Source organism: Sinohyriopsis cumingii, chromosome 3 (assembly GCF_028554795.1).
Source record: "Sinohyriopsis cumingii isolate HCF-2022 chromosome 3, ASM2855479v2, whole genome shotgun sequence".
NCBI classification, from domain to species: domain Eukaryota; kingdom Metazoa; phylum Mollusca; class Bivalvia; order Unionida; family Unionidae; genus Sinohyriopsis; species Sinohyriopsis cumingii.
In genome coordinates, this window is record NC_142963.1 from 89,677,884 (window position 1) to 89,705,530 (window position 27,647).

At 39.8% G+C, this 27,647-nt stretch overlaps 1 protein-coding gene across 3 annotated transcripts in view; it reads right to left on the reverse strand.

The window, feature by feature from the left end:
* LOC149803267 (monocarboxylate transporter 9-like) overlaps positions 1–4,485 on the reverse strand; it is a 121,107-nt gene extending 116,622 nt beyond the window's left edge. For all 3 annotated transcript variants that reach the window (XM_089952919.1, XM_089952918.1, XM_089952917.1), the window contains exon 1: positions 4,347–4,485. The gene's annotated coding sequence lies outside the window, so the exon portion shown is untranslated. The remainder of the gene's footprint in view (positions 1–4,346) is intronic.
* Positions 4,486–27,647: the final 23,162 nt, after the last annotated feature.

The following is a 27,647-nucleotide window of genomic DNA, read 5'->3' on the forward strand; positions in this document are numbered from 1 at the left end:
TCAAGACAGGTGGTCTCACAAAGCAGTGGTCTTTCAAGACAGGTTTTACTGTAACAGGAGCATAAGTGTTCACTTCAGTTAACATACCTATCCAGACATCACAGGCATCTTATGGGTCATCAAAAGATTTACTGGCCATATTTTTCAGTTCTTTAAGGAATCTTTTTGAACTGAATCTTTTAATTATTCAATACTCGATATATTTTTGACGATAAGGGCATCATAAGATTTGTTTTTTAACTTAATTTTCATGTTCAGCATATATAGGATAATGATCACTTATGGAATATTGGGGAACTGCAACTTCTGTGATACTGTCAGCATTGTTAGTATAGATGTGATCAATTTGTTTCAGATTCAGTGTTTTCTAGTCAGTGCATAAACTAGTTGTTGATAATTCAAGGAATTCATGATTTTAATTCAGCTATGATTGGTGTTGTATGCAACTTGTAACTTAAGTCACCTACTAAAGAGACGTCTTTGTTTTCTATATACAAAGTTTCAAGTTTATTGTGAAATATAGTACACCAGGCATTGTCAGCGTTTGGTGGTGTATATAAACAGCCCAACACAAATGGTTCTTAGACATTTATATTATGTCTCATTTCTAGCCAAAAACTTTCCTAAGGGCTAGATGATTCATCAATATATTTGTGCATTAACACTTTTACCATACTGATACACAAATTTATACAAGAGGTGGAGAATCCAAACAAATACTTTACTTATAATATACAAGTCTCTTTTATATTCAGCAGTCATAAATAACAATTAGTTGTTTACCTTTTTATTCTTTACATTGAGAATTCATCTGAGACTGATGTCACAGGCATAAGCACTCATTTTTGCAGTGAAAAAGAAAAACATTTTATCAACACCTGCTCACTTTCTACAAATTAACACATGGTGATGTTGTTCATAATGTCCCCATTCACCTCACTGTGCTAATTATTTTTTCCCAACTGCATATTCAGCATAATGTAGGCTTTTCCAAATGTATTGCCCATTTATAATGAATACTATACGTATTATTTAATAAAGATGTTTACATGAAATTACTCTGTTGATTATTATCTTGTCAACTTGGATCTAATTAGATGGCTACACTTCTGGTGTCATGCAGTGAAATGTGTTACTTTGAATTCTGATTGGTGATTACTGTTTGTTCCAATCCAGGGTCAACAATAGCCACAAATCAGAACTTAATGTAGCTTATAGCCTGCATGACACAAAGGAAATATTGGCAAAGCAACAGAGAAACTTAGTGCAACAGTGCTTATTAAATGAAAAAGTGCCAACAGAATAAATAAAATTAGCATAGAATCAGTGATGGGGGCAGATTTCAAACTGCAAAAGTTTGTCACCATGAATATATTTTTCTTTACAGAAGCTGAATTAGTGTTGTTAATAGTTTGTGTTCTTCACTAATAAAAACAAGTGACTGCAACCACAGCAATTGTTTTGCATCTGCAGGAAGTATGTGATACATTTTGGTGATATTCATCCCCACACCAATGCCCAGACTTGTTCTTCACAATATTTTCCTTGCATGAAGAAACAGCATTATTTCTTCTATTATGATGACATCACCATAATGTCTTCCAAGTTGAAGTGAAGACATGAAACTGGAAATAAGATGTTTTTAAAGCCTTCATACAGTACAAAACAAACGGCATGGTGACCAAGATGAGTCATACATCTGATCAAATGGATGAGCCTGAAATGACCTCAAAGGCTGAACTAAACTGACAGCTAACAGGTAGTCTGCTTGAAAGTTTTTGTTGTTGTAGGGTTTAATGCCATTTTTCAGCACAAGATAGGCTATACATGGCGGCCAGTATAAGTATTGGAGAAAGAACCATGGAAAACCCCGGGAAGAACCACCGACCCATGAGAAGCTAATGGCAGGCTTTCTCACATACCCACGTTAGCTGAGCCTGAGACTCGAACCCATGCAGAGAGAGGTGAGATGGCAGTGATCCAGAATGCTGAGCACTTTAGACCACTCCTGCTTGAAAGTAATTTTGTTATCTTATCATGGGTGAGAATGTTGTATAAACAGATGCTAAGTCTATGTCTGTCAGTAATCTGTACTGAATTATGGCGTGTATCTATAAATGAATCAATACATACGCTGTGTATCTACAAATGTATCAATACACAGCACAGGTGAATAGTTTCACTCCTAATTATTTCCATATCATTTTCCTCAATATTATACCGTTGTTTGAAAGGACTGCTGTCCTGAAAACCAAAAGTCCAACACCCGTTTGGAAACATTTGTCTTTTCTTTGAAAAATTGAAGTTAGGAATTTTAAGTTCATTGTCATGAAAATTTTAATGTAAGAAGATTTTGCTGAATGCAAAAATATCAATCACTGAATTATTTCCTGAAAGAAGTAATTTGATTACACCCAGTTTGGGAAAAAGATAATGGATATTCGAATGGCAAAATTTCAATATCTTTTTGCTTAAGCTACTGATTTTGAGATAATTCTAAGTTTTGTGATGGCATGGAATGTTTGAATTAATGTTTTCATTATCAATATATGAATCATGACCTTCTCTTATTTCTCTTCTGTGCATACAGTGTCATAATCCAGGACTATCAACTTTTATTTTCCAAAGATTTTGTAATGAGCCTTGAAACATTAGCATATCCTGCGGTTATCTCATTACTGGTTAATACATTATGGTCACTTTGATTGATGAAGGCACATAATGGGAATGCGCCAGAGGAAATTCCATAGACAATCATTACTCAGTAGGGCATCTGTAGTTTGTTTTCTGTTATCACAAGGAGAATCACACTTAGTAGATCTTACAGTTTTGAAGTTTCTATATAACAAAATATAGTTCATAAACTTGTGGACTGAACTTCAGCTATTATCTAGGGAGGAATATGTTGTCCTCCAAAGTATAAATATAAGGGTCAATGTCTTGCATTGTTGGACTAGGGTGCACCAAGAACTTCAGGGATTTCAGCATGAAAGTGGAGATCCATTTCATACTAAAATTTCCAACTGCAGGGGTTTTCCCAGTAGGTGGTGAGACCAAGCACACATCTTTGCATGTGTACTGAAACTAGAACACCCTTTTGCATGAATGTGATCCATCATCATTGTTTCATTGATAATACTGCTTAGTCCTACCAAGAAGAGTTCACCCAAATTGTTAATTTGTTAATAGATTGTGTTTATTACAACAGCACAAAAAAAAAATCACTCATATACACAATAATTGCAGGAAAATGCAGGTATTATATTATTTTTACCACAAACTGTGTGTGTGTATGTGTGTGATTAGGATTTTTAATGTAACTTTAACAATTTCTCAGTCATATCGCTATGATGTCTGCAGTGTGGCAGTTTATAGTGATGTCCAGCACTGGGGCATCATGCCGCAGACATGTAGCATGATGACCCACTCAGTCACATTATCCAAACACCAGGCCAGGGTTCCAGCCAACTGAAATATACGTCAATGGAACTTGCAAACACATTGCTTGTGTGAGAATTTGAATTTATTAGAAAAAGAACATCAGAGTACATAAAGTCTGACTAAAAGATTATGACTTTACTTTGTAGAAAAGTCTTGATATGAGCTACCAAGTCTGAGATATATTCCTAAAAGTATGGCTTCTCATTCAGATGTTAGTCGACATCGGAACATACCACACTGTTTCTTACACTGTAGGACTAAATGCACTCTAATCATTTCACTTAATGGATTTATTTTAATTATAGATATGATGTTTTACTGTAGTCATTATAATGAAAAATACTAAATTTCAAGGTCTGATCAATTTATTCACAAAACTGGAATAATTATGGTTTTCGTTAAAAAGCTTGAAAGGCCATGATATGCTGCTCATCATGTACGCATACAGTAGATCGTGACAAATGAAATTGCTGTCAAACAAATAAAGCATTTATGCCCCAGTCTCATATATATTTAAACTGGTTTTATTCGGGACAATTTATTTTTGACATGTATCAGATATAAATGACGTATCGCTTCTTTGCAATATCAAACGCTGATTCACATGCACATGCCAGCATCCTATACCGGCAATTTGTCAGTGCTTTGAGAAAGGTCTTTAAAATTACATCGGAATCTAAATCCTGCTGATTGTTTAAATGTTATACTTAAAGTAAATAAATCATGATTTGCTTTAAAGATCAGATCAGGGGTAAAAACGATTAAATAATCTGAGCATCAAAGAAACACAAAACAACAATCACTACAGTAAATCAGCTGATTATGATATGCGTTGTTGAGTTAACAGCAGTGTCAAGGTTAGTGCAATAACTATCATTGCGTTGTGATATATTTAAAATACTCACCCCATATCCTTTATAAAGGCTTACAGACTCTGATGAAACTGTTTCAAGTGCATCTGCATTTTATTCTTCAAATTTTAAAAAGTCTGCTAAAGATGTTGACGGATGAAGCCAAAACTATTCACCGTTATTATTACACCGTAAACGGTCAACCTCGTTGTGGAACTATAACCTGTGTTTGATTCAGTAATTCGAACGAATCCTTACTTGATTACAATATGTTGATGTTCCGGATGTTACAGAATAACCCTCGTTGCTCTAAATGCAAGTTGCCAGTCTCATTGACGGTACTCCCGTGTTGTATAAATTCATGCAAATGATTCCATAAAAAAAGAAACGACAGTAATAATAATAATAATAATAATAATAATAATAATAATAATAACAATATTTTGATGGCAAAGATAAATTTGAAAAAGACAAGCTGTGAAAATAGGATAACATGATAAACAAAAATTTAAAGAAAGAAAAAAAATACTTTATTTGCATTTAAAAGATTGGACATCAGCAATTATTATATTATAATGTATATGCATATACCCATACACATGCTTACATAGACCCACACAGGCATATGCACATGCATCCATATACAACGACAGTGTGATGGCAAATACAGGCACATAAACATACATCCCTGCATTTGTGTATACACGGTGCATGATACGAAATAAGATGGAATCGGTTCACAATTAATACTTCCAGTTCAGTACCCACGAATGTAGTTCTAGCATATTTTTAGAACATTTTTTCCTCTCTCATTTTGGTGGTGATAGAAGAGTTTTATTTATGCATTTTTGGGTAGGGATTTAAAGGTAACTGTTTATTCTTGATAATATGAGCTCAGGGTGTTGTTGTATGTGTGTATTTCGGCGACAGTGCACAGTGAGTAATAAGGCCTTGGTGATGATCCGGAAGTGAAATCTGTGTTTTGTTTACATGCTGCTATGTTGACAGTTCAGCATCTAAAAAAAGAGCAGGTTAACCTTTGACGAGAACTTCACCGTGAAGTCATCTTTGAAGGTATTTTAGATTAACATATGATTTGTATTGATTGTCATACAGTGGAAAGGTCAGTACTGAGAAACAAATGTAGAGAACATATAGTAAAATTAATTCTGTCCTATGTCCAGATAGCAACAGGCTAATTTATTACCTGTAAAATACTCCAAAATAAGCATGAGCTTCATCTCCTTCCATAGCAGATACCAAAAGTGTCATCAATATATAAACAGTATTCAACATGCTTTACTTAGTAGTATCTTAAGCACATTATACATGAAATATGACACAGTAATGCATGTATTAAAGAAAGAAAATGAGAATGTAACTTTAAGTATTCATCAGAGACGACAATGGGGGTGGGGGCAACTGGGGATATATCCCTGGCCCAGGCCCGTAAGGGGACCCAGAACGAACAACACTTTTTAATTTTATAAAAGAAAAATTTTGTTTGAACAAAAACTAGGAGAGGCCCGGGTGTTTCTTACCCCAGGGCCCGTGATCGCTCTCTATGACCCTGGTATTCATCCAGAAATTTCGTTCAACCGGTGCTCTATGAATACAATTTTCCAGGTTTCTAACCTCAGTACTTTTAGTGGAATTTGGTAATTCAATAAATTTCAGCATACTCTGACTTCTCCATAAACAAAAAGAAATTAGATACTTCCTTCTTAGAGGCAGATAGCATTGGCATTCTTAAACAAATTTATTTTCATCTTCAGTACGTTGCAATAATTACAAATTTCTTGATCTGTGTGGTCTCTTCCATCTCTCTGATTCAACATGGAAAGTACTGGCAGACATCCTTATTTTTAACAAGGATTTTCTAAACATTGGCCACTGTTACTCCTTATAGCCAAAATTGTGTGACAAATTCTTAAATAATCTAGTTTTGGGAGATTCTCTGATTCTTGCCAATCTTGGATAAACAAGTCACATAGCTGTTTTTTTAACTAAAGATAAGAAAACCTTTAATTTCCCAACAGCTTGATTTATCCACACTTACCCGAGAACCAGGTTATTTAAAAAAATTCCGGACTAACGAAGCCCAATTTTTCTTTCCACGATGATTTCCCATGTCAGTAAGCATTAGATTTTATATAATCTGTGGAGATAATCTTAATCCAGTATTTCAAAATGCGGTAATATCTATTGATTTTTAAGGGTGTCCTCCCCAATTTATCTTATACAAAATCATTTTGGGTAGACTTTATGCGCTGCAATTTCGTTATGCAATTGTACCGATTGTCAACCAACAATGAGATTGAAAGATAATAATTTTGCTAAATATAAGTGATTTTATATGTTTTCCAGCTCTAAACATTTCACCCATAAATTGGCCGCCGGCGTAGCTACATCATGATGCCCTAATTGCGTCCACCTAATCCAAAGTTGAGTGTTGTTTGATTGTTATTGGCAGGGGTCCAAACTAATCAACGGGGGTCAGCTACTCGTTGTCTCATGAAGTAATCACAGCCACCAACCTTCGAGATAAATCTTGAGGAAACAAGATTGGCGAATGTTTGTCAAAACACCAATATATGATAGTGGCTTCTTTCTTGGTGTCGCACACTGAGTTCCAGTAACTAAAGGAATACGGCAGATGTAAAGAATGGAACAAATCGCAAATATACTTGCATGCTACATTGGACTGGCCTTTATGTACAAGATTATATACAGCAAAAAGAGCGGTTCAGAAAAGATTGTAGAACTGCGAGAGAAAATTCTTCTGCCAAAAGGTTTTACTCGTTATCAAGAAATGCAGGGGTTCGTATCGTTGCTTACACGTTTCCTACACATCATACATGTACTTGTTATGTATATTTAATTTGCATTGTTTGTTTGTTCGATTTTTTAAAAATTTATTTCATTATATGCTATTAATAATTAAATTGTATGTTGGACTTGATTTTGTCCAAAATTAGTTTCATTTTCTACCTGACCTGAACCATTGGTTTTGGTTCTGTAGCAAACATATTTATCTCAGAGTCAAGAACTTTGGAAATTCCCAGAGAAATGCACGGTCTACCTGTTGTTTACTATATTTTATATTATAATTTTAGAAACAGACATCTAATTATAACTAAGATTTTATCTTGTAAACATTTGGAGCCTTCCAGAAGGAAACTTTCCCTTAGGTAATAGTTCTTTTTTGAAAATGCTAATTGTGAACTAGGTCAGCCAGTAATATTTATAATCTTGTTTTTCTAGAAATTAATTACTCTTGTTGTAAGTTTTTAGCAGAATCGGTTGCATTATTGTTGTGTCCAATTATTCATTGGGCTGGACTTTATTTATTCAAATTAATTAATTCAAGTGATTCTTCTCTGGAAATACAAAGTGCTCAAAAATTACATTCATGGAAATAAAGACTTGGATTTATAGCGAAATTTCAAATAAGAATATATTCTTGGATTGTATTATTGTGATACAACAAAAGACTGTTGGCACGTCACCATTACATGCGCCACTATAGGCACATCAACACTTCCAGCGTTCGAGTTAATTTGGATTCCACTAAGAACTTTAATCATTAGGACTTGTGTCTGCAAATCTGGTGTTTTAGTTGGCAATAACTTAAGTTTTTATTTTTTACATTTTTACTCTTTGTATTCTAAAGAAATAAATTATTTGTTGAATTTTACCAATCTCGTTGCTTCTCAATCTTTTCTGTTATTATTTTATGAATATAAACTCGTAGTATACATTATAATCTTAGTAATCCAAGGATTATATAATACCTGTATGATATGTAGGTAAATTGCAGGCCACACTATGAGTCTGTGTTTATTTAATGATATCTGATTAAAAACATAATCGGGTTGATATTGCAAAACACATACTGGACAAATATAAAAAAGATTGACTAGAATCATTTGATTAAGATTTTCACAGGTAATTAAAATTTATTTTTTGAAACCTGACGCGATACATAAAGACCATGTGGTTCTGGTGGACATTTAAATCAAGACCAAATATGGTCGAATGTTTAGTTCATGTTATAGTCAAGCCTGGCTTCAATACAAACAATGTCAACGGCAGTTCCCTTGTGTCTAACAGTGATCGTAAGTGCAAGGTTATGCCAAAGAATATCCGCTATTGTCCAAGGTACCAATAGAACATATTAAAAAGTACAATCAAAGGTTTATTCAGAAGGTGATTTTTCTCCAAATACAGTGCCTGACATTTCTGTCCCGGTTTAGGTATCAAACATAGCTGCCAAGAGTTAACCTATAAATATTGTTCATGGTTTCCCTGGTATTTCCGTAAGAATAACTAATTTAAAAGGTCGAAAGGTAGATAGACGTATATTATAATAGTACTGTTAAAAACTATACAATCTGATTAAAAGCAGATCTCCCTGGTTATGTTATACACGAAGCTTTGACAGCGACCGTTTAGGGATCATGTTTTGGTAACCTATGTTGTTACCATAATCGCTCATTTTATCAACCAATTAGATGATTTCTTATATCTTCGCGTTTGGAGACTGAGCAGTGTATATGAAGGGCATGAATGTGTACCGAACGATTTGATTCACTTTAAGATTTTTGAAAGCTGCATTTCCATTGGCTAATTCAAAGGTCACCAAAATATGACTGTGAAGTGTCGAATTTTGAATTGCAGAGAACTTTAAAGTTGGATGCATTGAGCGTTAAAATTGTATCGCATTTAAGCCAGAAAAGTCCTTGTGAAGAGTCACTTCGACCTTTCTTCGTTCATTTCCCCCATATCAGAGTAAACTTAAAAGGGACAGCATTCCAACTCAGTGAAACTGACCGGGGTATCTTGACACTGTCTTTAGAAAGTAAACATTTGAGCTACCAACCCTAAAAGCTTGGTAGGAACCTATGTCCACTTATAATTTTTTTAAAGGGAAATTGTCACGCACTGTCATTCACAAATTCTGAGCTGTCTAAACCCGATGAAAGGAATTATTTCTCTGGGAAAAATTAGGGACCACTGCCTACGATTGGACAGAATAAATTAGGGCGTACACTTTAGAGCAATCAGACTTTAAAGTGACGACCTTAGTCGAAATTCTTTAGTCTGAAAATTTTCTAGAAAAGGAAACTTAGTTTTGACTACGTGGAAAGCATAAAGAGATTAGTGCTTTCCTCGTGAAATAAGAAAGATGGTCGTCTTGTAAAAAGAAAGACATGTTTAGAGCTAGGATGCACAAGTTCTGAAAGAGAACAGCAATAAGGTGCGCAATTTTAGTTTCACATAATATTCTATTCTTTTGGGACTCTGCATCCAGTCAGGGTGGCCCATGGCTCTAAACTTGTTCTAGACTTTGATCCAGTTATGGTTCAGCCTCTCAAAATCTTTCTTTTTCTTTATATTTTCTCTTTCTTTCCCGTCCTTTAACCACCTGTTCTTGATCTTCTTCACTTCTACATCTATCAGCTTTCTCATCTGTTCTTCCGCTTTCTTCAGTTGTTCACCACCCCTTTTGACAAAGGGCCACTCTGACCATTGCTCTATCACTTCCAAATAGCATCTGACTTCTATTACCTTATCCATAGACTCTTTTATTGTCCCCACTCGGACATGGGGGGGATTAATAAATTATCTCAGCCTCTTCACTTCTTTCTCTATTATCCCCTCTATCATCTCCCTGACTAATTTTAGTTGGTTGACATAACCAAGACTGTTTGTTAACCTCCATTCTCTTTCAATTCTTTCAACAGCATATTCCCCATCCACCATCCAAAAGTAAGTATCTTTTAAATCATTGAACAAAGCTGACACTGCCATCTTCTCAGCTTATTCCGTAGAATGGCACGAACGACGAACGCTTTGAGTTTTTATATCTAAAGCAAGGACGTGAAGGAAAACATCCCCTATTTTTTCTCTTCCATATTATTTACTATCCACACAAAGGTGAAGAGACAGAAAACATAACCACAATCTACTATCCACACACGAGAAGAAGCCAAATCAAACCCAAAATTTACCATTCACACACGCCAAGAAGCAGAAACAAACCCACCATTTACTATTCAGGCACCCGGAGATGCCAAATCAAACCCAAAATCTACCATCTACACACGCCAAGAAGCAGAAACAAACCCACCACGTACTATCCACACACGCGGAGATGCCAGATCAAACCCAAAATCTACCATCCACACACGGGAGAAGCTAAAAACATAACCACAATCTACTATCCACACACGAGAAGAAGCCAAATCAAACCCAAAATTTACTATCCACACACAAGAAGAAGCCACGGAGAAGGAGAAACATAACCATAATATACTATCCACACAGGGAAGGTTTAAAAAACCATACTCTCTACTATCTACACTAACTTACTTCACCACTTACAAAACCCAATAAACTACCATCCACACAAACGTACGTTAGCGCTTACAAACACATACACACACACTCAGGAAAGGAGTAAGTATTTATAATCACACTACTCCTCAATGACACATTGGCAAATTGAATAGTGTTTCTTTTCTAGATTTTTGGTTAGCCCTGAAAAGGGCTGTTTTTCTGGAACTCCAGAGGCACCTGTCTAATGGCGGCACCTTCCGGGTCTGGCACCACAGACACAACGTCTACTCCAATCATTGTTCCAATTCACTCGAGTGGTTGGAAGAGCAGACGGGGGTTGAGTGGCTTCACTATCCCACTCCTCCGTTTGTGGAATAGTGAATACTTCTTGTTCCCTCGGTCTTCTTTGTCTTCTATGCCACACTCGAGGATGAACAACTGGCCTCCTTGCCTCCTGTGGGTCCTGTACTGGTTCTTGTTGTTGTTGTTCACGTTGTGGCTGTAGTACAGCTACTGGCTGTGGTGCAGCCATTGCCTGTGGAGGTTCCCTCACCATAGGCTTCACCTCACAACTTGGTCTCATGAACAGGTGAAGTCGGATCCCTCTCTTTTTTCCTCCTCTTCTTTCATTTTGCTCTGATAGCATGCAAATTCACGTAGGCTTCGTTCAACTTGGCTAATCTTGAGCATATCTTCGTAGGAGGATGAGTCGACAATGGATGGTCAGACTGGAGATTGCTCCGCTTTTAATTTAAAAGCGCGTACGCAAAGGAAAACATCCCTACACGGTTTCTAGTCGGAAAGCAAAAATAGTGTGATGTGAAAGATAGAGAGAAGTCAAAGAACATGGTTCATGATACCCATAGCAAATCAAACGACAAACGCATTTTTTTTCTTCAAAACACAACATTTTTTTATTCAAGTAACTAACAATTCACAACATTTTTAAAAATTAACCATTCAAACAACTAACAATTTTTTTTTCAATAAACCATCTATTTTGGACAAGGTTGACAACGTTGTGAATGAAATTGAGATTTCCACTGTTGGAAGTCATTGGGCCATTGATGTACACCATGTTTCCTAGCTAAAAGACAAAAGATAACCATAATGACCTCTGTAAAGAGGGATAATAGTCTTCCATGGCTTCTAATAGTCTAGAATGACTTCTCTCAAGCTGTTGATTTCTATGGCATTATCGAATTCGGCATACAAGAGGATGTTCACCGTCTCAGGTAGAGGTTTAGCAAACTGAAGTTCCACTCCAATCTGGCCAGATTTTATAGGGTGGAAATGTCCCTCGTCGCTTCCTTAGTCTGGAGTGAAATCAGAAGCCCACAAAGCATAGCCTCCTGCATAATCGTCGCACGTAATACCATAACTGGTGTTGCTTCCTAACTGTCCCGTGGCTTCGTACAGGGATAAGTACGACCTCAAGTAATTCATCTTGGCACTAAAGACAGGTTCGAAGTGTCTGGTACACAAGGTCTTGCCATCTCGACTGACTTCGATCTTGGACACATCGTAGTGCTTAAACTAGAACGAATTTTGATCGTGGACTCCGCTGAAGGCTGCATTGCTCACGATACCAAGGATTAATCGCTTGGGTAACTCTCCTTGGAACAGATGATCTTCGAACTTGGATCGGAGTCCAGTGGCAATGGTGAAAGTTTTCACTTCCACGCGTCGTATCGGATACTTAGCGATCGTTCTGCTCAAAGTGTGACTGATGTCGTTTCCCACTTTTGGTAACACTTCCACACGTCGCACGTAGAGTCTGGCTTCCTCGATGTAGGTTTTGTAATTGGCTGCACCAGCCATCAAATGGAAAGTGGTACTGCTGCGATTCAGTCTCAGGCGAATATCTACACCGTTCAGCAAATACTTTTCTTGTAACCACATGTCCAAATGCAAGCGATCCATCAGTTCTACACTTCGGCTTCCAACAATTTTCTTTTGACGTGCGTCAAATCCCTTATTGGTTCAATCTTTATCTGCCACTTCATCGAACTTGTTAGCTGTGTCAGGTTTCCATACCACGCAAGCATCCAGATGAGTGTTTTTGGCTTCTTTTCCGTACGTCAAGAGATTTTCCAGGTACGCTTGATAAGGGTAAGCATCCATGCTGCTGCTGACCAGTTTGTTATTCAAGTACAAGTCCACTTCGCTGAACAAGGAATGCATGAAATTGTTGACAGGAGATACTGACTCATCGGCATCTAGATAGCTACCATCCGAATCGTTCACTTTGACTTTCAAATACAAGTAAGTTATGTTCAGATCGATGTAATCTTCAGGCTGTCCTTCGATTTCAAACTCGATGGGAGCTGAGGCTGACAAAGAGGAGATGGGATGAAATTCGACCCATTGGGATTCTTGCATTGTCATCATGGTAGGCGGCATGGAAAACAGATCCAGTTCCGATTTGGAACAAGCGTAAGACTCTCGGTGCATCATTTCCGTCTCTTTATAATTTAATAATCAAAAACGTCTAAGTCTCGAGCAGTTCTTCTTTTCTTTGTCTTTCAAGCTTTAGAAGTGTGAACACTGGTGAAGGGGTGTTTCTTAGTCGTCTCTTTCTGCCTTGTCCTTGCTTGTCGTCAGGGAAGCAGGAATGCCTGACTCGGTAGCGTTCAGGGCATTTATAGGAGTTTCTCGTCGGCCCAAAATGTCTTTGCCCGTTTGCAGCAAGACATTTTTGCCTGCACTCATGAAGGCTTCTTTAGGGTTTTGTTTGTCATTGATGACATTTTGGAGAAATTCTTTACCGTGTGTCAATGCCGCATCTTTCAAGGCGTGCAATCCTCGTGTCACCATCGGTTTCAACACCGGAGCCACCGAACGAACGAAAGGCTGATTTTAACATATCTCCTAATCCGTGTCCTCACTGTCGAGCAACGCTTCGGTACACTGGATACATGACTTATAATTCGTTAGAGTATCGTTTTCGAAAATGGAGTTTCACCGTGACTTTCCCTTTGGAGAATGGAATATTTTGTCCCAGATCTCCTTTTATAGCAATGTTGACAGTGTCAAAATACGATTTACTGACGGGTAAATTTTGTCATACCGCACCGGTAAGATAGCCTTGTACTTGAGAGTGTGGTGATGCGTAAAATATTTCCACATGCGTTCTTTCAAAGTGCGTTGAAAACGTTCCACGATGCTGGATTTGGTTTCAGGATTCTCGGTGGTAAAAAAATGAAAGTCACGTTTCTTTAATTCTTTTTGGAAAGCTTGGTTCAGAAATTCGGTGCCTTTGTCCGTTTGCCATCGAAGAGGGTGACGACCATTTTGTTTCAACACCCGTTGCAGGGCTCGCACTAACTCGCTGCTCGATTTGAAAGTCAATGGCACGACCCAGGCAAATTTGGAAAAGACATCGATGACACAAAACAAATATTTGTAGCCGCGATTGGAGCTGGCCAAATGAGAGACATCGGCTAAATCGGCTTGCCGTTGATAATCGATGCCTTCCACTTGGGTGCGATTTCTTCAAAACTTGCGTCGAATGGGTTTGTGTAAAGTGTAGATAGCTTGTTCTTGTAACCATCGTTTCACTTGAAGTAAACTGAGACTTTTCAGTAGAGTTTTGGCAGCACGATACAATTTCTGAACTCCTCAATAACCTGCAGGATGGGATGGATTGTAGTAAATATTGGTTAACACCTTTTCCATTTATTTTGTTAATAAGTCACCCACACTTCGCTGATGCTACTCTTTTTCTCGTGTGGTATTTTCTTGGTTTGTAATGCTTTGCGTGTCCGGCCAGCGAAAGGTGTCGAGGAAGAGTATGTCGGAACAGGGGCAATCGGTTCTTGTTTCACTTCTATCTTCAACTTCTTTTTCTCTTCTGATGAAGAAGGGGTGGTCATCATCTTTTTAATCCATCCAATTCTGGATGTAGGTGGTGTTGTTAACTTGAGTACTTTTTCTGGTGGAGTTTGAAACCCTTCTTCTTCTTCTTCTTTTTCTGTCTTGGTCACTGGCAGTAGTAGTGGTGGTGGACTTTTCATCAAGGTCTTAAAATCTTTCAGAGTGGGTAGAGCTGTTTCGTCTAAAGCTTTCTGGTGAAAGAGTTTCAGACGTTGCAAGAGTTGACCGTACTTTTGCGATTTTTCTGTTTCGGACAAATTCGGGCGATCCATCAATGACTGCAGTTCGTGTTGTAACTGGGACATCTCGCTCAAATTGGGATTGGGAGGTAAATGTGGGGTCCGCTGTTCTTGCCAACGATGGTATTCCATCCATTGTTTGTAAGGCACTAAAGCTAGTTTTCGTCCTTCCATTCGATATCAAGGGTCACGTCTGAGATCTTGGGACTCCAGAGGTCCTTTTTATCTTGCTCCCACGAGTCCTCCCAGCATGGTTCCCAAGATTCCTTTCAGCAAAGGTCCTAACAATAGTGGCAAAATTCCTCCACGTTGGACCAACATCTTCTTTTGACGAATGGGGATTTTCTTTTGAACCATTTGGCGAAGAACTTGACGATATTTGCCTAAGCATTGTTTCTGGTGTTTCGACAAAGGGATCGTACCTTTCAAGACGTTCAAGCAACATTCGCACACGGTATCGATGATATCTTTAGAGGCCGTTTGAATGAGTTTTTTTTCGCAGGGGCGGAGAAGCTTTGGACAGGACAGACAACATGTCCCCATGTTTGACTAAACGAGGAGGCAGTCCTTCCCTTTTCTTTTCTTTGGATTTAGAAGAGGGATGTTTTCTGGTGGGTGACATCTTTGCTTGTTGGTTTCAGGACACACCAAAAATACACTGGCGACAATGACTTAGCACACGCCCTTTTATCCTTTTTTGACTATGGCTTCATCAAAAAAGTGACAATGTGTTTTCCAAAATTGCCAAAGAATCCTCCCCTTTGTTGACTCCTCATTTTCTTTGGATAACTGTGTCTTTTCTTGGGGTAACGTCGATACTTGGCTAAGCGTTTTGTCGGATGATGAGACTGTTTTTGTCTCTTTCCTTTTTGGACAGGAGAATGACGATAGAGACGGTGTGCACTCCTTTGAGGTGACATCTTTGGGAGTTCAGGAGCACACAAAAAATACTGACACCCATATTTTGTCTCAGGCCTTTTTTATACTGGAACGCGTCGCCACTGATTGTCTTTACGTCGTGTCAACTTGATGACAGGCATCACACGTCGTGAAGGGGTTCGCAACGGACTAAATCAAGCCAGTTCTTGCTTGGACAAATCCAGTAAGCTCTGTAACATGCCCGATCTCTCTTGGACTTTGATTTTGGGAGCAGGTATTTTGTGAGCAGCTGACACTGCAGCTAAAGAGGAGGAGGGTGTCATCGCTGGAGGAGAAGATCTTGGAGACACGGGTTTCCTTAGTGTCATCAACTGAGGACGTATGGGTGTCAAATGGGGTTGGACAGGCATCGTCAGCAACGGAGAAGTGGATGACCCTGAGGCTACCGGAGATGCAGTCACCGTCGTTGCAGGCCTTGGTTTGCGACTGTAAGGTTTGCCTCCTGGTTGAAGTGCCTCTCTTGCGAGTAGAAGCTGTTTTCTGCGGGCTTTTCTTTATTTGGGGACTACTCTGTTTCTTTTTCTGGGGGCTTTTTCTTTTTCTGGGGTTGTGACCTGGTCTTAACACCGTTGCTCTTTTTCTTCTTGGCTTTTTTTTGGGAGTGGCTTTTTTCTTGGGGAGAACTCTGGGGGCATTAGAATCCTATCTTATGAGGGAGCGAATGATGACACCTCCTAGAGTACTGCTCCCTCCAGATTTCAAAACGATTTGCTTTTTGGTTTGAGTGTCGATGCGGGGATCGGCCAGTTGGGTCCATACTACTTTGTTTCTATCAAAAAAGCGGTTGGTTTGATGAGGAATCTGAATGATGCCTTGCAGTAATTGACGTGCTGTCACCGTAAACCATCGTACGACTTCTTTGAGAATGGCTTCTAAGGCAGTGATGTAAATGACACTGGCATGACGATGAAGCCCTTTGCACATAAACCACAGTTTAATTTCTTCTTCGTCTTCTCCTAACATGTCGTCTAAAATCACCAGATGGGTTTGACAGGGGCCATATACGATTCCGTCGTCTTCGTTTGGAATGCCTTCCACAAACTCGATGGAATCGCCTTGACATTCTCGCAAGAGGCTGTACGCCGATTGCCACTCTTTGTAACACCACACGATTCACTGAGGTGGACGATCGATCAAATGATGTTTATGTTCGAGCAAACGTTTGACAAATTCGGTTTTCCCTGAACCGCTAGGTCCAGCAATGAGCATGTTAAAGGGATGACGAAATACAAAGCCTCCCAGCTGGCACGATCTAAGTGTTCGGCGATGACTTTGAAAGTGGAGGAAGATGGTGCAGAGACAGCAGAGGTAGACAGAGTGTCAGGAATGTCACTTGTGACACGAAGACAAACAAGACAAGAGTTTTATACTTTTTCAGGACACGTTTATTGATGTTTCAAAAATAAACACCAAAGACTAAAATACATAAAAGCCAAATAGTTATGTACAACGATAAAATGCACATGAAAACGATCAAAGTGGAATAGAAACAAGTCTCTGCACAACAACTGTTTGGTCACTAAGATGTCCTAGGGACAGGGTGTAATGTTCTGACAGGTTTTGTATGAGGTATTGTCACACAAGTGTCCTCCCGAAATGGTCTTTCAGGAATGTCCATGACAGTCCTCAGAACTTCTTTTGTGCTTCTCTGAAAGAATTCATCATGTTCGTTTGGTCTTGGTACTCACAATACGCTATCGATCTTGGACGTTGTCGCTTTTTATATGCTGACCAATATCGACGTGACCGTACGGCAAAGTGATTGGGAAGCCGCACTCGTTTCTGGTACACGATTTGATAGACTTTGTCCACGGGTCGACTGACGATTTGGTGAGTGGGTAAACGTACAATCTTGTTCGGTTGGTGAGTGGTCACTTTAAAGTTTTCGTCCTCTCCAGATTGCAAGGCTGCTTTCAATACGCCAAAGTTGATCACTCGACTGGTACGATAATTCAGAGTCAGTCCTATCACTTTACACTCGGTGTGCACTTCTCCTTGTCTGTCCCGGTATTCGTAACCGTAATTTTTAGGTCCGCCACTAGCAAAACTTAAATTTTTCTCGTCGTGGTGCTCGTCTGTCCAGGCTCCTAAACGGTCTTCTTCGATGTCAGGGTGACGTTGACCTGGGCGATCGATGTAGATGCAATTGTCCGTGTCAAAGTACAGGACACGATCCCCTAACAGTTCTAAAGCTTCGTACAATTTTAAGCGAGCATGGGCTGTCACATAAGCCGCAATGATGACATTTCCAAATTCGTCGGCTTGTACGAAGTCCAGATCTTCTTCGTAATTGACTAAGATCAAATCCTCACGAACGACGTCCATGTGTTTCATGAATTTGGTTTTGTCGTGAATCATCTGGAAGTAGCGGGAAGGTTCTGTCAAATATTCCGTCTTGGGTAAACACGGTCGTTGTGCCATTTTACCCCACAAGCAATTTAACATCACTTTGGCAAACGATCGCCTGCCTTCGTTTTTCTCGATGTGGTCCAAAGGGATGCCTTCTTGTTCCCAGTATTTCTCTTTGAATGTCTTTTCATCTTCGGGAGTGTGACACCAGGAAGGATAGCCACTGGCTTCTTGTTTCAGTTTCAAAACGGCATCCACGTAGTCTGCGAAAATGCCTTTCTGAGTTGGTTCACCCTTGTGGTATTGTTGTGTCTTGGGAAAGTGGTAAATTTCGTACACTTCTAACAGTTGGTATCCCAAGTCCAGAGCCTTGAAAAATTCCACGCTGACCCATGTTCCCGTCAATGCGCGTTCTTTCTGGGTGTGCTGACAAGGCTGGTCTTGGTTGCACAGTTCGGCACAAGTACGGCACAAGGGAAACATGTTTGCCATGGCAATAGTGAGGTAACACGGGATGGTACAAATTGGTGGGAGGCAAGACTTTGCACTTGATCAACCCTTCGTATTGTTGAATGTGGTCCAGGTCGATGTGTTTCGTCAGCAATTGCGGGTGCCCTGCAGGAAAGCGACAATATATGCACACGTAAGGATACAGTGAGCACACGTCCAAGTACTTGATTTCTTCTCCTTTCTCTTCGTCGGCGTGGTACAGCAAACAGGTGGCATTTGTCCGTCCTCCGTACAAACTGTCCCTCGGTTTCAAGGGGTCCATCAACTTGTAACTTTCCACGATGCGTTTAAACTCGGGATCGTTTTTCAAACGTTGATCGTACTCGTGTTCCCACATTTTCACCACTTGGTATCCTTGCTGTTCTAACTTCAAACGCCGCTGACAAGTGGCCTGGTACAAGTCTTCCATGGTTCGTTGTAAAAACTGATTTTTAGTGCCACGTTCAGGGTAACAGACAGGACATCCGTGAAATAAGCAACCGTTAAACTCGTACACGATCTTGGGGTTTTCTAAGTCCCAGCCATCCACCAAATACGTTCCGATGGTCTTTTCGCCCCCTCCGTTGCGGGCATGCTAATCCATTTGTCTTCCTTGTCGCACAAGTAATGTAACCAGCGTAGGGCTTTGACCGAGCATTGACGTTTAACAAAGTTGGTCGTTTGAGAAATGATGACAGCCAGGGTGTTTTCAGGCATGAATCGTTGTCGGAACACTAAGGAACACGCTTTGGCAATGGTGCAGGCTTCTTTCAAAGGATCGACCCCTCCGTGTTCCATGAACAGTTCTCGAAATTTTCCACAGCAACGCCGTAAAATGTCCACGTCGGAACGACAATACTTTAACATTTCTTGATGAAAGTCGAAAGGATTCGAGGCGTGAGTCTGGTACCAAGCGTAGAAAGCTTCTCGTTGTTCGGTACGCATGTTGTCGGGGTCGTAATCGTCAACCTCAGGCAAATGGGGTATAACGGCATGTTGATTGGCTTCCGTATTGAAAAAGTGCGGAAAGGAGACTTTGGCCATTTCTGTCATTCCAAACGTTTTAAGCATTCGACTCAATGGCATGGCCAAATAGCTCATCGAATCTTTAAACTGTGCTTGTCCCACTTGCATGGAAATGATTTTGGCTCCGTGTCTTGTCGATGGGGTCTAAGACCCATCGGGCAAAATCGGCCAGCGTGTTCGGTCCTCGAAAGATTTTTTCACGTCCTCCAGGAATCTTACTAATAACTAAAGATAGGCTCTTGAATGCACTTTTCAAACGCTCGATGAGCCACAGAGAAATTAGTAATGTGAATGCCAGTCTCTTGCATGCATTCGAAATCGAAAAAGATGAAATTGCCCCTTTCTTCTTGTGGTCATCTTCCTCCTCTTGTTGGGGTTGGTATTTTTTAATGTAGCATTGGTGTTCCAAGGCCACGATTTGGTGACAAATGTGACATTTTTTCTTTCCTGGACATACGTATGCCTTGGTACAATTGGTACGTATGCCTTGTCTACACGTAGGGCACAATCTCAGGAGTTGACAAGCACATTTCTGCTGTGAACCTTATGTCTTTAGATGTTGTTGGTAACAAGCAGGGCTGACAAAAGTGGCCTGACAAGCTGGACAATGCACTCGTTCGTGTCCTTCGTCCAGACAGGGTTGAGACGCCAAACATCCTGAGCATTTCGATCCACAATGTTTGTGTTGCTCTCGATTGTTATAGCCATAGTCACATTTCTCACAGTAATAGTTGTATCCCAGGAATCCGGTGATACTGGTAATGGCATCGAAATGTTCATCGTGATGATAGACGTGAATGTATTTTCCATCTTTAAAATCTTGGCCTCGAAACAACAGAGGTCCGCGCCCTTGTTGAGGGTGCACTTTCAAGGTGTAGCGTGGAGCTCGGACATCTAGCAATTTTTGCATTTCAGGAATGCCACAGGGTGTGTCTTTGGACAGGCCGGCTTGTTGTAACAGGAGTTCTGCTTCATTTCGTTGTTTGACTCCGTCCGATTGTCGAATGTTCTCCCAGACTCTTTTCCATTCTACCGTGTCGTTGTTGTTGGCATAGGTTCGTCCCACCACGATAACCCTGGCTAAACACATCTGGTCTTGAGGGTTGTTAATTCGGATGAGGCTCCTTTTGGTGTTTCGAAGGTCGTCCACCAATAAGACCTTTTTGCGTCCAGTCCCTTGAGGAGGAGAGACGAGGGTGACGGACAGTGTGGCTGTACCATCGGTGATGTGAAACTGGTAATTGGATTGTTGTACCTGTTGAATCTTGTCCATGACTTTGGAAGGTGTCAGTTCTGCGGGACTGCTAAACTCGATCCAAACAGGGGATTTCAAGCTGTCGTGATGCATGGAAAGTCTCAAGCGATCGTCTTCTTTGGCTTGCCATTGTCGCTTTAGTGTGGTTAACAAAGAATCCCACATCTCGGTGATGAACCCTTCTGCTTTCTCCAACGGTACGTCGGAATTGAAATCTTTAAACTTCACCCTGTAAATGTAAGCTGTGGTTCTAAATTTTCTAGAGGAGCGCTTTTCCGTCTCTCGAATGTGATAGTACTTTTCGGGGTTTACTGGTGAATTTTGGCTAGGTGCAGACTCTCTGGGCCTGGATTCTGGTTCACTAATGTCATCTTCAAAATCACTGGTGAGAATTTGTGCCATGACTTCAGCTATTGTACGAGGCGATAGATCACATTTCTGCCTCTTACTTTCTTCTCCTTTCTTCACGAATGGATGTGATCGTTTCATCTTGACTGCAAAAAGTCAAATGACTACTTGTTAAACACCATGGGTCACTTTATATCCATGACATCCCAGCATATATAAAGGGTGTGTGTCTTACCCTTCCACTATTCATTTTCACTCTCAAACCGAGCAGAACGATGGAAGAGCCTACCCAGATCGAACTTTTGATCAGAGCTTTGCGAGGGGTCATTAGAAAATTTTCTTCAGACAAGCCAACGGACTACTCACCCTCCTTTCGAGATAAAAGTTAAGATACTTGATATATCTGTAAGAAGAATGGACATTGATCTTCAGAGTGTCCCAACCGTCAGAAAAGCAAAACAGGGGCTAGAAGAGACAAAAGTCAAGATACCTGTTATCATTGTCCAGAAAAAAAGACATTGGTCTTCAGATTGCCATAAGAAACAACTGAAGCAAGAAGAAGAAGAAGAAGAAGAAGAAGATAGGAGTTATGGACAGGAAGAAGAAGAGGTACCCTCCCCCAAGGAAGAACCCAGACACGTGCAGAAAGAGAAACAGAAGAAGAAAAGAAGACATGGAGAAAGTGAGGAAGAAGTGGAGAGAAAAACTGTGACAGTGAAGAAATTTAAAAAACAGAGAGGGTGAAGACAGACACAGAAGAAGCTTATGAACATTTTAAAGTGTTATGTTGTGCTGTGAATTGGATTTTTAAAAAATGGATCAGAATAGACCAGGCATAAAACGTAAGTGTCTCTTAGTTTTGATTCTTAGAATAAGAACCTACACTCACGCACTCATACATTCACACATTCCATAGGGGTAAACAAAGAGGGCTTTTTGAGTTTTAATTGATGTTGGCAATTGAAATACTATCTCTTTTCGAGAAAAATGGGTGGTCCTGAAAAGGGCATTTGGGTATTTGTTGGTTTAAATCAACTTTAACTGCTTTAAGCCTTTGCCACGGCCAAGGCCTACTTGTGGTTTGACTCCTGTGGATGATGATTGTGTAGAAATCACTAAGGGTGGTACGACAGGCGTAGTCACAGGATTGGGTTGTTTAGCTCGGGAAGGTCTTATTCTCTTCGGTCGTAATAAAGAAGTCTGATACATTTATGTCAGACTTCTTAACTCCGCTAAAATGTCTAAGAGTACCGTGACCGTTTGACTTTCACACCCTTGTTTCTTCGCTGCTTCTTCTTCCTGTCGTTTCCTTCTTGCCTCTTCTTCTCGCTGTTGTTGAAGAAGAAAAGCTTGTTCTGCTTCCTTTTGCTGCTGCATAAATTTCTCCAATTCTTCTTTCTGTCTCTGCTTGAAATGATCAGTAAGTGGTAAAGAAGGAGAAGGTACTGGCAAAGGTACTGGTACCAGAACAAATTGTTGCGAGGGAAGAAAATCCACAAAATCCCAATTAAAAGTAGCCTCTTCTGGAAGTAGGTCGGTGTTCACTTGGGTATTGGCTTCTATTTCATCACTTCTCGTCTCCACGACCAGTGTACCCCCATTCATTGTCTTCTGAGTTTCCTTCATGATTGAAAACGGTGTCACATGGACTGACTGCACACAAACGCTAGCGCCTCTATATAGGGGACGTGACGTCACAGACTGCTCTCTTCGGATTGGACGTGTGGTGACTGAATTTTGTAACGCGTGTTTGGATTGGTCAACCAACTCAATCCGTTTCGGTCCTCACTTCCCCTATAAATAACTGCAGTTCGCTGCATTTCTTCACCTGTTCTCGTCACCAACATGTGGACCGACGAAGAATCATCTATTCTCGTATCGTCAATGCTGTTCCGTACGGACTTACCCATGCATGTCAGATCATCGTGGGTCATTGTCAGGAGGAAGGATACAAGCGTTTGGAAAAGAAGAATTTATGTGGAGAGACAAGGCTGTTTAAAGAGAGTTATGATCTACGGACCAGAAGTCAGACAAAGTTTGAGGAAAAGAAGAAGACCAATGCTATGTCCTCTATATTAACAGAAGGATGTTAACATAAAGCCAAAGGCCCTTTTCAGGGCCCCTCATAGGTCTCGAAAAGAAATGACTTTCTTGCCTCAAAATTTTTTTCTTCATGTTGTATCAGTGTTTGTCTCTTGTCTGTGTTATCTCCATCTCCCATGTTCAGTTTCCCTTGACGCTATACAGACCCATCCATGTTAAATTCCCATTGTCGCTAGACAAGCCCATCCATGTTAAATTCCCATTGTCGCTAGACAAGCCCATCCATGTTCAATTTCAATTGTCGCTAGACAAGCCCATCCATGTTCATTTACCCTTGACGCTAAACAGTCCCATCCATGTTCATTTGCCCTTGACTCAGTCCCATCCATGTTAAAATTCCCCATGTTAAATTCCCATTAGACTTTATAGTGGATATACCTTTTTTAACATTGAAGTCCCCTTGACCCTACGGTGGTCCCATTCACTACTAACGCTAGAGACAAATTGAACACAATACTATGAGAACCTGAAATTAAACGTGTTTCTCGGTCTAAATTTAATTTTCACAAATTAACATCATTTTTTGTTTTATGGTGAGTGGTGTTGCGATATTTTTATTCAACGGTTAATGTACATTTTGAAACATCGAAGAGCGACATTGAACAGAAGCTGGAACATTGTAGAAACTGTCTTGACTGAATGTTGCTGACTCGAGGCAGGAAGCTGCAGGAGCAAATATAGTGACTGACTTCAAAGTGTCACTTCTCCGTTTGTGCCGGGTGATGCATGTAGATTCATTTATAAACGTCAAGACAGAAAGAAAAGTTGAAAAAAATTAAATCACTTTGTGGATGACGTGAATGGCTATTGACATCGCTTGGATTATGAAGACGTCCATCAATGGGCGGAGAAATGAGATCCGGTGGACATTGTGGAGTTAACTTTAGGACCTGGACTTTGCCGATGCTCTAGCACTCTTGTCCCATAGTCAGCAGCAAATGCAGGACAAGACCGACGTACTGACAGCCACATCAGCATAGGTTGGGCTCAACATCCACAAAGACAAGACCAAGATCCTCAAGATCATTTATGTTAGTAACAACCCAGTCACACTGCATGGAAGTCCCCTGGAAGAGGTGGAGTCCTTCACGTACCTGGGCAGCAGTATTAACCAGCAGGGTGACACAGACGCAGACGTCAAGACAAGGACCGGAAAGGCGAGAGCAGCTTTCATACAGCTCAAGAACACCTGGAGCTCCAAAGAAATTTCCTTGACTTCCAAGATCAGACTGTTCAGCTCCAACGTGAAGTCAGTCCTGCTGCATGAAGCAGAGACCTGGAGAACCACCAAGTCGACCTTAAAGATAGTTCAGACCTTCATCAACAGCTGCCTAAGAAGAATTCCCCAGATCCAGTGGCCAGACACCATCCGGAACGCCAACCTGTGGCATATAATCTCCCAGCTTCCGGTATAGGACGAGATCATGAAGAGAAGATGGGGTTGGATAGGACACACCATTCGTAAGCCTCCAACCATCATTACCAGACAGGCATTGAGGCGGAGGCCTCGAGGTAAGCGGAGAAGGGGCCGACCAAGAAACATCCGGCGACGTGACCTTCAGGCGGACATCACTAAGCTGGGTTACATCTGGAGTCAGCTTGAGGGGATGGCACAGGACAGAAGTCTCTGGCGATCTTTTGTGGCCGGCCTATACCCCGGCAGGGGTGACGGACAAACTGACTGACTGTAGTTCCACTACTCATAGTGGGCACTTAGCCTCCTACCCCGCCTGTGTCTACGTCCACCGGATCAGTAAAACACGATGCGTGTACTGTATATGGTCAAATATGCTATGATCATGGATGATGATGTAAGAACATTTCTAACCGCAGATTTATATATTGCTCTTTTGAATTTAAGTATTACGTAATGTGTGATTCAAACTGCAATAGTTAGTTGTACCATCTGTATGAAAAGAATACTGGTCGGAATTAGTAAGTCAGAGACGTTTAAGACCTCAACACCGAATAACAGGGAGCAGATAGATTTCTTGCATTAAAAAAAATCATCAATGCACTATCATTTTCAAGCAGAAATATCTCTCCTGTTTCAATATTCAAATCTTTCTTAAAGCAGTCAAGAATGTTAAATTAAAGGATTTGCATAAAACCCTGGTTAAAAGAATGCAGGAGTAGATACAGAGAGGGAAAAGTATTGGTCCAAAAATTTCTTTTTTCATTTCTTATAAACGTTCTAAGTCATCAGCTGTTCGAAGACTTCACAGAGAAACGTGTTTCAGATGATCAGAATCAAGAAAACAAGAAACATCGGTAAACACGCTAAGCTGTGTGGAAACCTATTTTGGAAAACTTTCAATTCACTACTACAGAAGAAAATATAATTGAAATGGAATGTAATTATGCTATTTTCCAGATCTGTTTATATTCTAGTCCGATGGGTTATATTTTTTGGAAACATTGTATTTTCCACCGAAATTAGAAAATAGATATGATAAGTTTCATGACGTTAGGGCACCTATTAAGATATGGAAAGAAACCACTAAAACCTGAGATTTATATCCTATCAAACTTAAAGAACTTGCATCTGTATTTTCGAATGTCCTGTCTATAAAGACCAATGTGTTTGACAACATAAATAATTAATACCATCAGTATGGTGGTACTACAGTTAGGGTTACTCTCTACAACTTAGTGTACGTTTCAGCAGATTCTCGCTGATTTTAAAAGAAGGCCTCCTAATTACACTTTTTAAGGGAGGAAACAAAACACGAAACAAGTGTGAATAATAATAGGGCGTTTCTTCCAGTTATTTCTATTGTTTCTAAGTGTTTTGTTTTCAAATCGTTGGGGGTGGGGGTGGGGGTGCAATTTCAAAATGGTTGTGGGAGCTATATGACCTCATATCTTGTCCACAAATTAGTTGGCTATGCTAATGTTAATGGAACCCCAAACAAGTTGTTACGCAGCTTTTATTGATATTGACAGAGTGTTTGACGCTGAATGACAATTTGGGCATTATTTAATACACTAGTTCAAATTAGAATCAATCATATACTATAGAATATGATTCTTAGTCTATAGAGAAATATGTCAAATAAGAATTATTTCTCACAGGTTTTCGGTCTTGAAAAGCAAACTTTAAGATGGAACATTGTCCCCTTGACTCTGCATCGTACAGTATTTATAAACGAGTTTCTTGATGTTTCAACAATATGCACTTTTGGCATTTTATCTTTCGACAACCGTTGCCATTCTTATGCAGGAGCATAACTTACTAATGGCATATGATAATATGTCATGATGTTTTAAAACTTGTTGTAGGTCACCTTTTTCGTGAAAGCATGTGTTTTAAATCTTTAATTGTTGTACTACATCCACTAAAGGTACAAGAAATAACTATACTAATGTCTGCTGTGGCAACGTCTAAACCAGCTGCTGTTATTTCCATAAGCCTGAAACTATTGACATGTCAGTCTCTACATAATTCAAAACTTTGAATGCTCTCTTTGCATTTGCGTCTAACACTTCTATAGTATTCGATCTGTCTGACTAATCATTTTTTTTTCTTTTACCTTGTTACTTTTGTACATTATAAAATTAATTAAATTGTAAATTGAACCGCTAGGATAAAAGTATGGAAACGAACGAGACAGATTGAACTAAGAGTGGCAATTGATTTTATTAACTTTGTCGAATTTTAGGTTCTACTGTTGCATTGCACTTTTGTTTTCGTCTTATTTTACACTGACACTTGTCTTGATTTTAGTTCAGTAGAAATTTATCTGCAGGTGAAAAGCTATGCTGTTATTGCTCCTCCTACGTGTTCAAAGATGACCAAGAAATCACTAAGTCGTTTGGTTTTTGTGAGTACGTGGGTTGCTGATCAAGCCAAGTTGTGCTCTGAAATTACTGTGGCACAGTGGACATGAGATACCGCTTATGGTTGTTTGATCAAAGGAGGTCCTCAGCTCATGGTCTTATTGATACCGATTTTGCGAGACAAAAATTGTTACAAGCTGAAGGTAAATGGTCTATACTAAGTTGCATATCAAACTTGGATTTGACATTCAGGGAATAGTCGTAAGCAAATTGGAGACATTAACAGTTACTTTCTATAACTTCATCTTTGCTCATAGTTTCCTCAGATTGAAGAGTTTGCCATTAATCCGGTATCATATGTCGATCGCAATGTCATAGTCACTGAAGGCATCTGTAAGCATGACAGAGAACACCATACTGAAGAGGATTGGGGCTTAACATCATCGGTGACTGGGAAAGGTTTCGAAGGATGCCAAGTTTCCTCGAGATTCTCGGAGTTAGTATCAACTGCTATTAGCTAGCTACACAGTTCTTCAAGAAATGTATGTTTCATAGTCTCTTGTTTCATTTTGGAGAAACTGTGAAAAACTTGATAATTGGTATATTATC